This window comes from Octopus sinensis, linkage group LG4 (genome assembly GCF_006345805.1).
Source record: "Octopus sinensis linkage group LG4, ASM634580v1, whole genome shotgun sequence".
NCBI classification, from domain to species: Eukaryota; Metazoa; Mollusca; class Cephalopoda; order Octopoda; family Octopodidae; genus Octopus; species Octopus sinensis.
Window position 1 is genome coordinate 63,386,819 of NC_043000.1, and position 17,246 is coordinate 63,404,064.

At 34.7% G+C, this 17,246-nt stretch overlaps 1 protein-coding gene across 1 annotated transcript in view; it reads right to left on the reverse strand.

Moving 5' to 3' along the window:
• The window catches only part of LOC115211128 (sodium-driven chloride bicarbonate exchanger), a 277,936-nt gene extending 260,690 nt beyond the window's left edge, over positions 1-17,246 (reverse strand). Inside the window, exon 1 of the mRNA XM_029780064.2 lies at positions 16,836-17,246. The gene's annotated coding sequence lies outside the window, so the exon portion shown is untranslated. The remainder of the gene's footprint in view (positions 1-16,835) is intronic.

Sequence of the window (17,246 nt, forward strand, 5' to 3'; positions counted from 1 at the left end):
CTCATCAGCTAAAATACATGTGAGTTCTCTAGACATCCTAGTGGTTGAGGCTATACTCATGAAGTGATGTAGATAATTAAGTAACATAAACAGATTTCCAAAGTTCATTAAAGTTCTTTAAAGATGATGTACAGTCTTATCACAGAATTTTAAAAAAGTTTTAATAGCATCACAGAGAAGGTGACCTAATCCATAGTGCACATATGAATTTCCAGAGATATGAGGAGGGATTACATACTCACAGACGACAAATTTATCCATTGTTAATCACAACGAGGTAGGTCTCAATTCCTGCTTATTAGCATTAATCCTTTGTATAGATGCACAATTTCCAATGGTGTAGATGTAAATTTCCAGAGAAATGAAAGGAATTTCATATTCACAGGCGATAAATTTATCAATGGTTGAACACAATGAGGTAGGTATCAATTCTTGTTATATGATTAGGTATTTGCCACATTAATCACATTACTGCTATTTACAAGAGGCTGTAGCTATTTAACTTTTAAAGGCTGAAGGGCTTTCTAGAGAGGCAAAGAACAGAAAAAGGGAAGGGAAGAGAAGAAAAGAGAGAAAATAAAGGAGAAGGGAGCAAAAAGGGGGGGGGGGGCTAAAAGAGAAGAGAAAAGGAAAAAGAGAATAAGAAGAAGAAAAAGAAAAAGAGAAAAGAGAAAGAAATAGGGAAAGAAGGGAAGAAAAAGAAAAAAAAAGAGGGTTCTAGTTATACAGAAGAATTTAGGACGGCAAGTCTGGTTTTAATTTACAGGCATCTAGGAACTAGAGGAGAATATTATTTTTGACCAGTAAAACAGCTAATTTATTGCTGTTGAAATCAGCTATGAATTTAAAGAGAATCTAAAGAGATAACACGGTCAGGGGTTTAGGGGTCAGATGCTAAAATCAAAAGAAAATACATTAGGAAAATCTAAGTATAATCTTATCAAAAAGTCATTAAAATTTATTTATTTAATTTATTCATTTTATTGTCTTAAGGAGTTGCCGTTATTATTCATACATTGACGGACTACAGGTCAAATCTTAGAAGATCATTTACAAGGTGTTAGGGAATTGTCTATCATAATGAAGATAATCATATTATCACCGAGGGAGTAGCCTTATTTATTTAATTTTGAAATAGAATTATGGGGCTTTAGTAACTCATTTTATTTTATTAAAGTTATGCTACTTAAATTAGATTAAGTTAAGAATTAAAATTAAAAATTACAATTAAGATTTAAAATTATGAGTTTGAAATTAAATAAAGCCTCAATTAAGCAGCGTATAAGTACTATTCATTTCCCTGTTCTCAAAAAACTGATGCAGATATAAGGAAAAAGATAACTGTAGTGTGAGAACTCTTAGTTATCTACTTAAAGCAGTGCTATACTAGTAAAAATCAAGTTATATCTATCTATCTATCTAGTTACGGATATTCTAATCATTTAAAATATTTTAAAGTCTTCAATTTAGCGTGGACACAAACTTGACCTAGTTCGATATGGTTATTCAATAAGTTTCTATGTTTTCTATGCTTTAGAATTTCATACGTCTCCATGGAGCATAGTTGGCAACAACCCTACTATTTTTATACGGAATTGCTCTCCTAACTATTTCCCAATTAAGGTTATAATTATTATTATTATTTTTGAGTTCCCAGATTTTGTTTGAAAGTGTGGTGGTACCAGCTTTATGACGTAATTTAAAAGACGAGATGTGATTTCTAACTCTGGCTAGAAAATTAATTGTACATCCAATGTAAAAATATTTGTTATTCTCCGTGGATATGGTACATTTATAGATTACATTATTTTCCCCGCATAGACCAGGTGCCGGGCATTTTGATTTTATTCTACACTTACACACAGGAGGAACAACTTCAGGTTTCGGATTATTTTGGGTAGATGTCTTAGGTTCCTATTATTTTGATTATCATGAGTATAATTGTCCTTATTGTTATTAATATTTCTATAGTTGGTGCTGATATCTAAAGTATTGCTATTATTTATTGATCCTTCTGTTTATATACAAATATATATACATATATATATATACAAACATATATATATATACAAACATATATATATATACAAACATATATATATATTACACATATATATATATATATACACATATATATATATATACACACATATATATATATACACATATATATATATACACATATATATATATACATATATATATACACATATATATAAATAAATCCTTAAATCCTTAAAAATGTTTTAGCCCGAAGGCCGCGGCCATGCTGGGGCACCACCGCTGAATGAGCTACACTAGTTTGTGAATCCACCTCTGATACGTGGCACTTGATCAACAAGGGAGTTCGATGCTGCTGCCCGCATCCGTGTCTCCTGTCGTGAGGTAGGTTCATCTGGGACTCCCAACAAGAAGAGATCCAGTTTAGTTTTAAAGAAACCCACATCCACACCATGTAAGTCTCTCAGGCATTTAGGGAGGATGTAAAGAGCTGTGGTCCTCTGAAACCCAAGCTGTTGCAGTATCTGGAACTGTATTTTGATGGTGATGTTGGAATCCTTGGCACCACGCAGCGGCGCCCCGTTCTGCGGTTGGAGTAACTTTGAATGCCAAAGTTTGGGACAAGACCTCCAGGATTTTCCAGATGTATATCACTGCATATCTCTCCCGCCTCCGCTCCAGGGAGAAGAGGTTTAATACCTTCAGTCTTTCCCAGTAGCTGACATTTTGCATTGAGACGATTTTCTTTGTGTAGCTTCTCTGAGTTGCTTCGAGTTCTGCTGTTTGTTTTATATTGTGTGGTGACCAAAGTTGGGAGCAGCAGTAGTCCAAGCGGCTGAGGACAAATGTTTTCCATAGGACCATCAGTGTCTCCTTCTCTCTTGTTCTGAAAGTTCGGAGAATCCATCCAGCTAGCCGTCTGCATTTTATCACCAGATTAGCAATATGCATTTGGAAAGATGCATCATTGCTCATGTCAATGCCCAGGTCACGCACTGATTTTGACTCAGGGATTGCAATTCTTCCTGGGCCAGTGTATCCAGTCTTCACGTCATTTACCTTTGTGTGCCAGTAGCGCAGGGCCTGGAACTTACCTGCATTAAACTGCATGTTGTTGTCCTCAGCCGACCTGTATATTGTGTCCAGCTCATGTTGCAGATGCGCAATATTTTCAGGGTTTTGTATTGCGTGGGAGACTTTTGTGTCATCTGCATAGCTAGCAAGGGTGGTCATCGTAGCAACTGAGGCATGTCTGTCTGAAAGGGCCACTATGAACATCAGTGGCCCCAAGACAGTGCCCTGTGGGACACCGCTTGTTATTAGCGTTTCCCTGGAGGTATATATATATATATATTATACACATATATATATACACATATATATATTACACATATATATACACACACCATATATATACCACACATATATATACACCCACATATATATATACACATATATATATACACATATATATATATAACACATTATATACAGACACATATATATACAACACACATAATATATACCACATATATATACACACATATATACACACATATATACAACATATATACACACATAATATACATTATATACACACATATATACACACACATATATATATACACACACACATATATACACACACATATATATACACACATATATACCACCATATATATACACACACAATATATATATATACATATATACACACATATATACACACATATATATATATATACATACACACATATACACACATATATATAACACACACACATATATATATACACACCACAATATATATATACCACACACATATATATATACACACACATATATATATACACCCACACTATATATATAACACACATATATATAATACCCCACACATATATATATATATACCACACATATATATATATATATATACACAACACATATATATATATATACAATACACACACATATATATATATACACACATATATATACACAACACACATATATATACACACACACACATATATACACAACACAACAATATATATACACACACACACACATATATTATACACACACACATATATATACACACACATATATATATACAACACACACACATATATATATACACCACACATATATATACCACATATACATACACACATATACATATACACACATATACATATACACACACATATATATGTATATACACACACACATATATATATATATATATATATATATATATATATACCACACACATATATATATTACACACATATATATATATATATAATTGTTAAAGAGGGCAACAAACGTTAAGGCAAGGCAAATATCTCAAGTCATATACATTATTATTTTATTGGAAAAAATTGTCCTCTTTAACAATTATATATCCGTTATATCGGAAATCTGCAATGGCTCCATAACTACTGTCTTGGCTATCACATTGGAGCCCAAGTAATCTGTTACAGCACTTCCCCAGCTTACCTAGTCATTTACATCACTAGTGAACTAAACCCTCATATATATATATATATATATATATATATATATATATTATAATTGAATAATTGAATGACTCATCTTATTAAGGATAATTCGAAAGATAACCGATACCTGGGTAGCAAATTCACATCAGAAAGAACACGGTTGAAGCTACGTCGCTAGGGCATAGACTACGTGTCTTCGTGCGGAAATTTGTATGTTTATTTTAAAATTATAAGTATCTGAAAGAATGGAGTTGAACGACTAGTTAACAAATATCCTTTATTCTCGACATATGTTTCGAAGGCTGCATATTCCTAATTCCAAAGGAATAAGGAGTACATTATGCAGATTTCTCTTCAGGAAAATCAAGGAAACTTATGTCGACATCAAAATGCACAAAAAACTTTTAGCTGACCGCTCTCAAGGAGCCCATGGCGATAAATATATCGCGGTCAGCTAAAAGTTTTTTGTGCATTTTGATGTCGACATAAGTTTCCTTGATTTTCCTGAAGAGAAATCTGCATAATGTACTCCTTATTCCTTCGGTATTAGGAATATGCAGCCTTCGAAACATATGTCGAGAATAAAGGATATTTGTTAACTAGTCGTTCAACTCCATTCTTTCAGATACTTATAATTTTAAAATATATATATATATATAATTAATCAATATAGGGTGGCAAAAAATTTTGTAGAATTTTTTTGCCACCAGCGGCCTAGTGGGAAAAAATTAAATAGTCATAGACCATTCTTAAGTTCAACATCACAATCAAGGAACGGCCATAATAGGCCATTCACCCACTGGAAATAACAGCCAAAGCTTCAACCGCAAAATAACATTAATTCCGTAAACCAGGAGAAAATTAAAAAACATTTACCCTGTAATTTCTTATACGATGCACCGTTTCATCTACTGTTTAATGGTAAACTAACCTGATTAAATTAAATCAAGCCAATCTTCCATAGGCCCTTAGAATCGTCAGTAAGAAATAGCCAGAAATTTGATGATTTGAAAATTTTAGGTCAGATATTGCCGAGGCAGGGATAGAAATGCCTCGTGAAAATATCTGTTCCGATCTGGCTATTTCTTACTGACGATTCTAAGGGCCTATGGAAGATTGGCTTGATTTAATTTAATCAGGTTAGTTTACCATTAAACAGTGCATCGTATAAGAAATTACAGGGTACATGTTTTTTAATTTTCTCCTGGTTTACGGAATTAATGTTATTTTGCGGTTGAAGCTTTGGCTGTTATTTCTAGTGGGTGAATGGCCTATTATGGCCGTTCCTTGATTGTGATGTTGAACTTAAAAATGGTCTATGACTATTTAATTTTTTCCCACTAGGCCGCTGGTGGCAAAAAATTTTGTAGAATTTTTTTGCCACCAGCGGCCTAGTGGGAAAAAATTAAATAGTCATAGACCATTTTTAAGTTCAACATCACAATCAAGGAACGGCCATAATATTGATTAATTATGAATTTTCTGGTTAATTCCGTAATGGAATCGGCGGCTTATATTTATTTGCTGCCGATAAATTTGGCGCGAGTGCGATGATTTGAAAATTTTAGGTCAGATATTGCCGAGGCAGGGACAGAAATGCCTCGTGAAAATATCTGTTCCGATCTGGCTATTCTTACTGACGATTCTAAGGGCCTATGGAAGATTGGCTTGATTTAATTTAATCAGGTTAGTTTACCATTAAACAGTAGATGAAACGGTGCATCGTATAAGAAATTACAGGGTAAATGTTTTTTAATTTTCTCCTGGTTTACGGAATTAATGTTATTTTGCGGTTGAAGCTTTGGCTGTTATTTCTAGTGGGTGAATGGCCTATTATGGCCGTTCCTTGATTGTGATGTATATATATATATATATATATATATTTCACATATATGTATTGGAGACACTACTATGAAAGGTTGCTCAATAAAGAGAATGAATGGGAGAGAGTCTGCCAAATGTTGACCCAACAGAGGGACCAGCTATCAGAATTGACAGTACCTTTGTAGATAAAGCAATTAAGAGTATGAAGACAGGGAAAGCCCCTGTTCAATCAGGAATTACCGCAGAGAAGCTCAAAATATCTGGCGGTGTTGGCTATAGCCTAGTCACCTGTATAATACATGAAGGAGTCATCTCCAATGACTGGTGTAGCAACACCATAGTCAACTGCTACAAAGGTAAAGATGATGGTTTAGATACAAATAATTACAGAGGTATCAAGTTGTTGGATCAGCTAATGAAGGTTATGGAGAGGGTCATAGCCCAACTAATTAGGAAGAGAGTCAGTTTAGATGAGATACATTTTGGGCTTGTGCCAGGGAAAAGCACCACTGATGCTATATTTCTAGCAAGACAGCTGCAGGAAAAATACCTAGCCAAAGATAAACCTTTGTACCTGGCTTTCATTGACATGGAGAAAGCCTTTGACAGGATCCCCCGATCCCTTATCTGGTGGTCAATGAGGAAGCTAGGGATAGAAATGGTTAGTGAGAGCAGTGCAAGCCATGTACAGGGACGCTGTCAGTAAGGTGAGGGTTGGCAATGAGTACACTGAAGAATTTCAGGTAGAAGTAGGGGTCTATCAAGGTTCAGTCCTCAGCCCCTCCTATTTATCATAGTCCTCCAGGCAATAACAGAGGAATTCAAGACAAGATGCCCCTGGGAGCTTCTCTATACTGATGAGCTTGCTCTAAATGCTGAGTCACTATCAGAATTACAGGAGAAGTTTCAGGTGTAGAAGCAAGGATTAGTATCGAAGGGCCTTACAGCCAATCTAGCTAAAGCCAAAGTCCTAATAAGTAGGAAGGCAGGCAAACCATCAAGTAGATGGCCCTGCTTGATCTGTAGAAAAGGCATAGGTAGAAATTCTATAAGATGTACCCAGTGTAAGCTATGGATACATAAGAGGTGCAGCAATATCAAAGGAAGGCTAACTGGGAAGATAGTTTTTCTATGTGGCAGATGCTCAAGAGCAATAAACACTGAAAATGTGCAGTGAACAACTTCTGTCACATTCCAGGGAGAAAAACTAGAAGTGGTTGATAGCTTCCATTACCTAGGTGACCAAGTCAGTAGCGGAGGGTGGAGGTGCTCTGAAAGTGTAGCTGCTAGAATAAGAATAGCCTGGGAAAAGTTCAGAGAGCTCTTACCTCTGCTGGTGACAAAGGGCCTCTTGCTCAGAGTAAAAGGTAGACTGTATGACGCATGTGTATGAACAGCCATGCTACATGGCAGTGAAACATGGGCTGTAACTGCTGAGGACATGGATAAGCTTGCAAGGAATGAAGCCAATATGCTCTGCTGGAAGTGTAATGTCAGTGTGCATACTCGATAGAGTGTAAGTGCCTTGAGAGAAAAGTTGGACCTATGAAGCATCAGATGTGGTGTGCAAGAGAGACGATTGCGCTGGTATGGGCATGTGGTGAGAATGAGGATAGCAGTGTGAAAAAGTGTTACACCCTAGCAGTTGAGGGAACCTCTGGAAGAGGTAGACCCAGGAAGACCTGGGATGAGGTGGTGAAGCACAACCTTCGAACATTAGGCCTCACCGAGGCAATGACTAGTGACCAAAACCTTTGGAAATATGCTGTGCTTGAGAAGACCCAGCAAGCTAAGTGAGACCATAACCCATGGCCTATGCCAGGGGTGTAATCAGCCCACTTATGCATACCTTTCCTTCATTGGACACTAAACTCTGCTTGCGAAGACCTGTTGAGGCAAGTGAAGTCGAAATCAAACTCGATGACACCACTGCTTGATTGGCATCCGTGCTGGTGGAGCACTAAGAGCACCATCCGAGCGTGATCGTTGCCAAGGCCACTGACTGGCTCCCATGCCAGTGGCACGTAAAAAGCACCATTCGAGCATGATCGTTACCAGTGTTGCCTTACTGGCATTTGTGTCGGAGACACATGAAAGACAACATTTGAGCGAGGTCGTTGCCAGTGCCACTGGACTGGCTCCTGTGCAGGTGGCACGTAAAAAATATCATTTGAGCGTGGCCAATGCCAGCACAATCTGACTAGCCCTCGTGCCAGTAGTATGCAAAAGCACTCACTACACTCTCAGAGTGGTTGGTGTTAGGAATGGCATCCAGCTATAGAAACTCTGCCAGATCAGATTGGAGCTTGGTGCAGCCATCTAGCTCGCCAGTCCTCAGTCAAACCATCCAACCCATGACAGCATGGAAAGCAGACGTTAAACAATGATGATGATGATGATGATATATACACACATATATAAATAAATATCTATATTCCTATACACACGTATCTATGTGTGTGTGTAAAAATAGAGATATATATTTTTGTGTGTATATGTATATATATATATATACACACACACACACACACATACATATAAATATCTATATTCCTATACATACATACATACACACATATCTACACACACACACATGTATATGCATACTTATACACATACATATGTGTACAGATATATTGGTCAAATGTAGACACCTCTGATGAGAATCCACTAAGATTTGAAAATCAATATTTTCATTATTTTTACAATCTATGGAGAAATAACTAAAATAGCCCTGTTTATATATCTACTAGGTAAGTAACATATATATCTCAATGCTGTGTGGTCAGAGATTCCCATTGACAAACTCCTTGTATTAAATAATGTGTTAAATGGTATGCAAATTAGTAACTCCTGTTTTCAGTAGCTGCTGTAACTGGTGAGTATATAAACAGATTAGCAGCTTGTTTGTCTGAGATTGGTCAAATTGGTGTAAATTCTTCTGATGAGGGTCTAATAATATCTGAAAATCAATTAAGATTGTTCATGCTTTTCTATCTACAGAGAAACAGCTAAATTATATGTGCGTGTAACCTTAAAAAGCACTGGTGCCAATGCTGTGTTAACGCACCTGTGCTGCAGGGATGTAAACAAACCAATACCAGTTGTCAAATAGTGGTCGGAAATAAACACAAAGATACACATGCACAGATACATGCACACACAATATATATCCATACATATATTGGTGGTTGTCTACTCCCTATGCAGAGTCTGACCACCTCTTGTACTTACACCTTAGCTCCATCATGGCATCTTATGTGGGGGTTTTTATACCAGACAATATACTGAAAAGACACCCAAGTAGATTGCATATATGATTTGGACCACCTTGAGCTGCAGTTAAGTTCTGATCTTTGTGGATCTTAAAATGTCTTTTGAGGTCTTCGTTAGATTTGCAGACCTTATGGCATACACACCCACACAACAGGCTGCTTTCAGCTTCCATACAAAATCCACTTAGAAGGCTTTGGCCAACATGGGACTATAGTAGAAGACAATTGTCCAAGGTGCCTTACTCTCTTAACTCATCTCTGTTGATGGAATATTATTTATTTCCCTGAAACAGCTGTAAGACCACCTTTCTCATTATAAATATCCTAGAAATATCACAATGCCTTGGCCTTGCTATCTTATCTTATTTAGCATATATATATATATATATACATACACATACAAATATATACAATATCATTATTCTTATTCAGAATTAGAAAAAGCAACTTATTATCTTAACACAAAACCAGAATAAAAAAAAAAGATTTCTTAAATTTTCTATCAATAGCAATCCACATTAAGCTATACAGAATCCTAATTTGTCACACATTTTAGTAGCTAATGCTTAAAAAGTCAAAACCAAAGACAAAAAAATGCTATTCTCTGTGTGTTATATAAAACAAAATATATGCAATAGAAAATATAACTTCTGATAAGAATCCAATATGCTAACAATCTAAAATAATTAAACATGTAGCTTGTATTTTTTTATGTTTACAGAAAATTGCTGCCAGTATGTTTCAACTTACATTTGTCATAGAGTTAGTTGATTCAACAGTTGAAATCATTACTTGAGAGAGAGCTTCCCAGCTTTCAGCTTATTGGCACTGATAGTGCAGTAGATCATTTATTTAACATCTCATCTGGCATCTCTGATTCTTCTATGTCATTTGCTGTGAATACAAGGATGTATAAGGGCCTTGCACTCCTGGATAAAGTAGGCACCATAGTCTCCAACAACAAAAAAAGGTCAAAATACTAGAGAAATAAATGATATGTTATCTAGAGTTCATGCTTCAGAATTACAGGAAAAAAGAAATGTTGGCTTATCCTGTTTCTGAAAGCAATAATAAAGTGGTTACAAATTGTGAACTGAACTGGTTTGCAAACTTAAATTGCAAACAGAAATCACTACAGCACAACTTCAGTCTAATCACAAGGCAATGAAAGAACATCTACATGGTTGCTCAACATGCTAAGAATACAGTCAAATCTCCCTAACCAGCCTGAAACCACCCCTGGTTCTATGATATAATCTCCCTGTTTTCAAGTGAACTAAATTAAAACTTTCCATCAATATTCCATGTTAACTAAAGTTCCAAACACTAGCTTAATAATGACAAAATTATTTTACTACATTCTTCTTTATTTTAAAAATTAATTGAAACTAAAGCAGTGTATTTCAACATGGATATGGTAACGGAAGGATTAAAAGGAAGGAACCATACATTGGATGATAATGTGATCCTAAAAAAAAAACTTGAGAGGTATGACTGGAATGCCTTTGATCAGAGGTGTGCCAAATCAAAACTGACATGCGGCCAGACAAACACAAACAATAAATAGCCAACTACTTCTATAGAGATAAGTGACTCATGTCTGTATTTGTATTTGCAATACAATAAAGATCTGGGCAAGTAAATAAAACAACAATGAACATCTCTAAAGATTGACATTTTCCTGTATAAGAAATTCAAAAAATAAAATTTCTGAAAGCATATAAATCACTCAGCAGAGAACACATTCCTCATAAATATATAATAACACATAACTACATAAAACAATCAGTTCATGAAAAGAGCAACAAAGAGAGAGATACATTCTCATTATATAAATTGGCAAATTACTAAAACCATAACAGCAGACAAATAGTCATGGAAAATTTAATAATTTGATACAGTGTTTGATATAAATAAAAAGGCGGAGAGCTGGCAGAACCGTTAGCATGCTGCGGAAAATGCTTAGCGGCATTTCGTCCATGTTTACGTTCTGAGTTTATAAACAAAGATCACTAGTGGAAGTAATTTATTCTTTTCTTTAATTTTTAAAAATATTTTTGTAAATCCAAAAAAGGAGGAAGGGCATTTTTAAAAGCTCTTTGCATTTGAGGAATTTTATGTTGGTGATTCTGCATATAGAGAACAACTACAATAAAAGAATTGTAAAAGCATGTAATTTTGGAAGAGAAGGGATTGAGCAATGTTTTAGAATGGTGTCTTAAAAGTACCTCTCAGAGGAGTATTGCAAGAGCATTAAATAAATTTAAGAGGCAATATGCAATTAGTAAATTCAGAAAAGTGATAAAAGAACTATGGTTTATGCACCTTCTCAGATATGTAAGCAGTAACCTTGAAGAAATTTTATGTGGTCATTGTCAAACACTACCAGCTATTTCAGGACTGAATTATCTGTTATTTACAATATGTTGATTGCCTCCATATTTTTAGTTATGTATTGGTTTAATCTGGCGGGGGGCTGTTCTAATGACCTCAGTGAAAACCTGTGAAATATGCAAGTTTCTTCTGAAGACTTACAAGTCAATGGTCACAGGAAAAACATGGGTAGGAAGGGAATTCCAGACAACCAATTTTCTAGGGAAGAAGGACTGGGCATGTGGCTAGTGTGAGAAAAAGCCTGGTCCTTATTCTATCGGTCTCTTTCAACAGACCACATTACAGAGGATGTAAACAAACCAACACCAGTTGTCAAGCAGTGGGGGGGACAAACACAAATACACACACACATATATATATATATATATATACGATGGGTCTCTTTCAGTTTCCATCCACCAAAATTCACTTACAAGGCTTCAGTCGGTTTGAGACTATAGTAGAAGACTGGGTGTCATGCAGTGGGTCTGAACCCAGAACCATGTGTAGAGGGAGTGATGATTTTGCATTATCTTCAGTCATGTAAAGAAATATATGTTGGTTATAGTAGAAACAAAAAATTATTCAATAGGTTTAGCAGGTGATTAACAAAAGATACTTGAGAGTCATTTCAGGTGTTGAATTTTGAGATATGCTGGTGATTCCACATAATCAAAATAGGTTATTGCTAAAGAGAGGGAAATCTTACACTTTTGTTTCTTAAATTCTACAAGTGCCTTTTCTTTTCATAGTTAAAGATGATAATTAAATTTCTGCTGGATAAGATGCCAATCTATCATAGACATAATTCCTAGATGATTTTTTATTATTAGGTGAACATCAAATAAATGCCATAAACAACAAAACAGTTTCAGTATATCTGTAATCTGACATCTCATTTACTCAGAAGATCACTTTAGGTACTTAGCAATAAATATTTATATTCTGGAGTCATAGAGGATAAGCTTGCTGATTTTCTTTTTCAGCCAAACTATTTGTAACAAAAAGGAATGATGAAAAAAAATTGTGTTACAGAAGAGTAGTCAAGGAATGATTGGTTGTGTGCTAAAAATTGAATTGGAATCAAAGAGCATAAACATATATATATATACACACAAACATATATTACCTAGGCATAGTAAGACTGATAATCTGGTGTAGAACTCAATACACATATGCTTCAGAACAAAGCATTAGTTAAGTACAGAGCAGTAACAAGAAATGAATGACAAAAGAATAAGTGATTATCTTACGAACTTCATTAGCTTACAGCTATTTCTGTTATAAGATGCAATAAACTCAAAGTTCAGTGCCTGAGTAACACCTTAGAGGTCACTTCATATTCAAGGTTCCAAAGAAGCTGGTGTGTTACTCAGGCACTCAACTATGAGTCCACTACATCTATAACTGAAACAACTGTAAGCTAATGAAGTTCGTAAGATAATCGTTTATTCCTTTGCCATCCCATTATATATATATATATATATATATATATATATATATATATATATATATATATATATATATACGACAAGCTTCTTTCAGTTTCCGTCTACAAAATCCACTCACAAGACTTCAGTCCAAGGCTATGGTAGAAGATACTTTTTCTTTTCTTACAGCAGAAGCTGAAGAGAGGGTTCAACAAAGCTAATCAAAACCTTTAAAACGAATATAAATATAGTGATATAATTATAAAGCCAGAGAGCTAACTAATAATATATATATTGTCGAAAGCCTTATTGTGCTTTCTTAACAGTATTTACAAATGAATTACATTGAAGTTCTCAATAAAATTATTGGCAGAAGATTTGACCGATGAACCAATAACCCGAGACTATGATGGGATTTGTTGAGTAAGATGTGATTCAGCATTGTTCAGAGGATCCGACAGAGAAACAGGACAAAAGCATAGAGGACTGTGGAGGGACTCCGGAGTAATATGAATTCATAAAATATATTTAGCCTGTGTGGGGGTGGGAGTGTGTATTATAAAATAAAAATGTTAAATTTTTTCCTAGATTAATATGAAGTGTGTACTGCTTTAAGTTTTTGTTTCAATATTGAATTTTTTAAGTGAATTTTTGAAATAATTCGGTAATATTACTTGTGAAATATTCTATTATTTTATATAACTTACGAATCGCACTGTTTCATACACGTCCTATTTTAAAACAACAAAACTAGAATTCGAAAGTAGAGATCAAAAGCAACCGAAAGGTGTTTAGATACTTTTTTTTTTAATGACGTGATGACCGAGGACACTACTAGAGGCCACGTGTATCGAGAATGAGTTGAGCCAACATCAATACAATAATTATCTTTCAAGCGAAACCTTAATAGCAATAGACCAGCGAAGAACTCTCGCGATAGGGACAATTAAATTCATGATAAAAGAGGCTAACTGGAAAAGCCGATCTCATTACAATGGAAAATAACTATAGCATTTTGCTTTTTATTGAATGAAACTAGGCTTTAATGTACACATATGTAAGGAAATAGTCCTGTGGCGAGGTTGAACCAAAACCATGCATATTGGACTTCAATTATTCGAAAACTAATCTTTTTTTATGAATTATTTCTTTCTTCGCTCTGCAAATAAGTGTGGTAGAATCAACAGCAGTGGTAATAGAAAACAAAAGAGTTGCTGTTGAATTATTACCGAGTGTATACAATAGAGAGTTTTGATTAGAAAGAAAAAAAAACAATATGAATACTGTTTCTTTTATTATTTTTGATAATAGCACTTCAGTCTGTGTAGAAAAGAAAAAGAAGTATTAAAAAAAATTAATTAAATTGCAAATGAAGAGTTGGTATGACTATGGAGATCCGGTAATTCCTTTGAAGGAGTTCGCACTTGACAACGCTGACTGTAACAGCTGATATCTTCAGTCTTTTTTAAACAACAGTGAAGAACGATGTGTGTGAGCGTGTATATACATCCATATATACGTGTGTGGATAGATAGATAGATTGATTATAATCTTTCAATGTTATAGTCTATATAATACTAAATACACACGCAAATAATCTAAAGGTGCATAAGATGTTCCACAAGATTATTATTATTACTTTTTATTATTATCATTATATATACATATATGTATATATATATATATATATATATATATATATATATATATATATATATATATAGCCACAGAAATCTCTATAACCAAGTGGAAAACGAAAAAGTATACATGCTCGTCACTGAAAATGTCACAAAGAAATAAAGAAATCGAAAGGAAAAGTTAGAAAAAAAAAAGATAAATTATTGCTCAGTTACCGGCTGTAATAAACATACTTCGAGCCAGCAATACACCTACTAGAAATAGCAGTCGAATATCCTTCAAATCACATCTTACTATCTTGGAAAAAAGACACAATGGATAGTATAGTGGTAGATATAAATCTAAAAAGCGAGGATGATCATGGTCGGAATACTTCTAATTAGAAGTTCGCTAGGTTAGAGCTGACTTGGGGATAAACAAGAACATGCTTCATTTGATTGTGTTTGATTGAATATTGCAGAGAGGAAACCTTTCTTTTAAATTCATCAAAATCATTTGCAGTGGAATTTCCAAAAAAGAGTATGACTAATTTGGTAGTGTTCGTTACAAAATTTTACAAACACGAAAATGTAATAAGAGGTTAAAGAAAACAGGAGTATTTAGTAAATGAAATACAATTTTTTAAAAATAATAATAAATCTGAAGCTAATATAAAATAGTTCATTTAAACGATAATGATAAGGGACATAAAAATATATTTCTGGCAAATATGTGTAGATTTTATTCACGTTATATCACCTATACCATGCTAGATAGACCATGAACATGGTAGTTTCTCAGGAACACAAGGTTTAGGTATATGTAGATATCAGATATAGATGAAGGCGCGAATACAAGTGCCCTAGGGTCGAAGTGGTGGGAGTGAACTCGTAGTTAAATGAACCAAGGAGTTATTTTTATTCATTAATATATGCAGACATGAGAAAGACAACAACCATACTGATGAGCATCACAGCAGAATTTAAACGGAGTGAGAGAGAGATAAAGAGAGGAGCTATCACCACATCAGGTTATAAGACGGATTCTAAGTTCTACTCGGAGAAAGATATACTCATTCTCAATTTATCAGTCGAAAAATGAAACACATGGATAAACAGATGTAACACATGTGAAGGAGGAAAAATACTAAACGGAATTAAGAAAAGACCAATTGTAAAAACAATGTACTATTTGTCAAAATAACATAAAAACATTAACAAACATAGAACATCATGATGGGGATGATGATGATGATGATGAGATTGTAGTGGTAGTAGTAGTTAAAGTAAAACAAGCTTGGTTTTAGCGATGCAAAGTGAAAGAATGGGAACCCAATCCCGAGATCTTGAACAAAAAGAGAAACTAAACTAGGTACCCTGTTAGACTGATTCAAGGGATAGGGCTCGGTTAATAGAAAAATAATGGTTAAAAATAATAACAATGACTGTGACATAGTTGGCAGACGATACATTAAATAGGGATGGTGAAAACAGCGAACAAGCGAACGGAATTCGAAATTGAAATAATTTATTTCCATACGTGGTTAATAGTGGATTGTTATGATATAAACAGCTCTAAAGTTGTGGCAAGAGGTTAAGGTTAAAGCCAACAGGATAATTTAGAAAACAGTTAGAAATGTCAGATCAAAATGTCAAGAGTGAACAGAAACGAAAATATTTAGAGAAAGAGAGAAACTATAAAAGAAATTATTATTATTATTATTATTATTATCATTATTAGAGATAAAAATAAAATGAGAAGGATTAGAGAAGAAAAGAAAAACGAGAGAAAAATGATGGAAAGTGAGTTACCTTTATGGAAAAAAAAAGTGGTCCTTGTATTAGTACTAACAAGGATATCAAGCAATTCCGTAGGGGGGGTTTTGTCCGGTTGATGTTTTAGCTCCACTGACTAGCAAAGTGCCGCTGGACAGTTTTCTTTCACAAGGCCGTCCACAAAGTACGGAATAGAGAAGCGCAACATACACATAGAATGAACGACTTGTCCTGTTAGTGGGTGGGGAGAGAGAGAGAGTGATAGAGAGAGAAAGACAGAAAGTGATTGATAGAGATAGAGCGAGAGAGATATATGAGCGGCGGACTGGAAGCGAGTGGGAGGCCAAAAGTGAAAGCTAATGACAGCAGCAGCAGCAGCAGCAGAGGCAACAGCAACAGCAGCAACAACAGCAGGAGAGGCTTCGTTCACCTTCACTTTGTATTGCT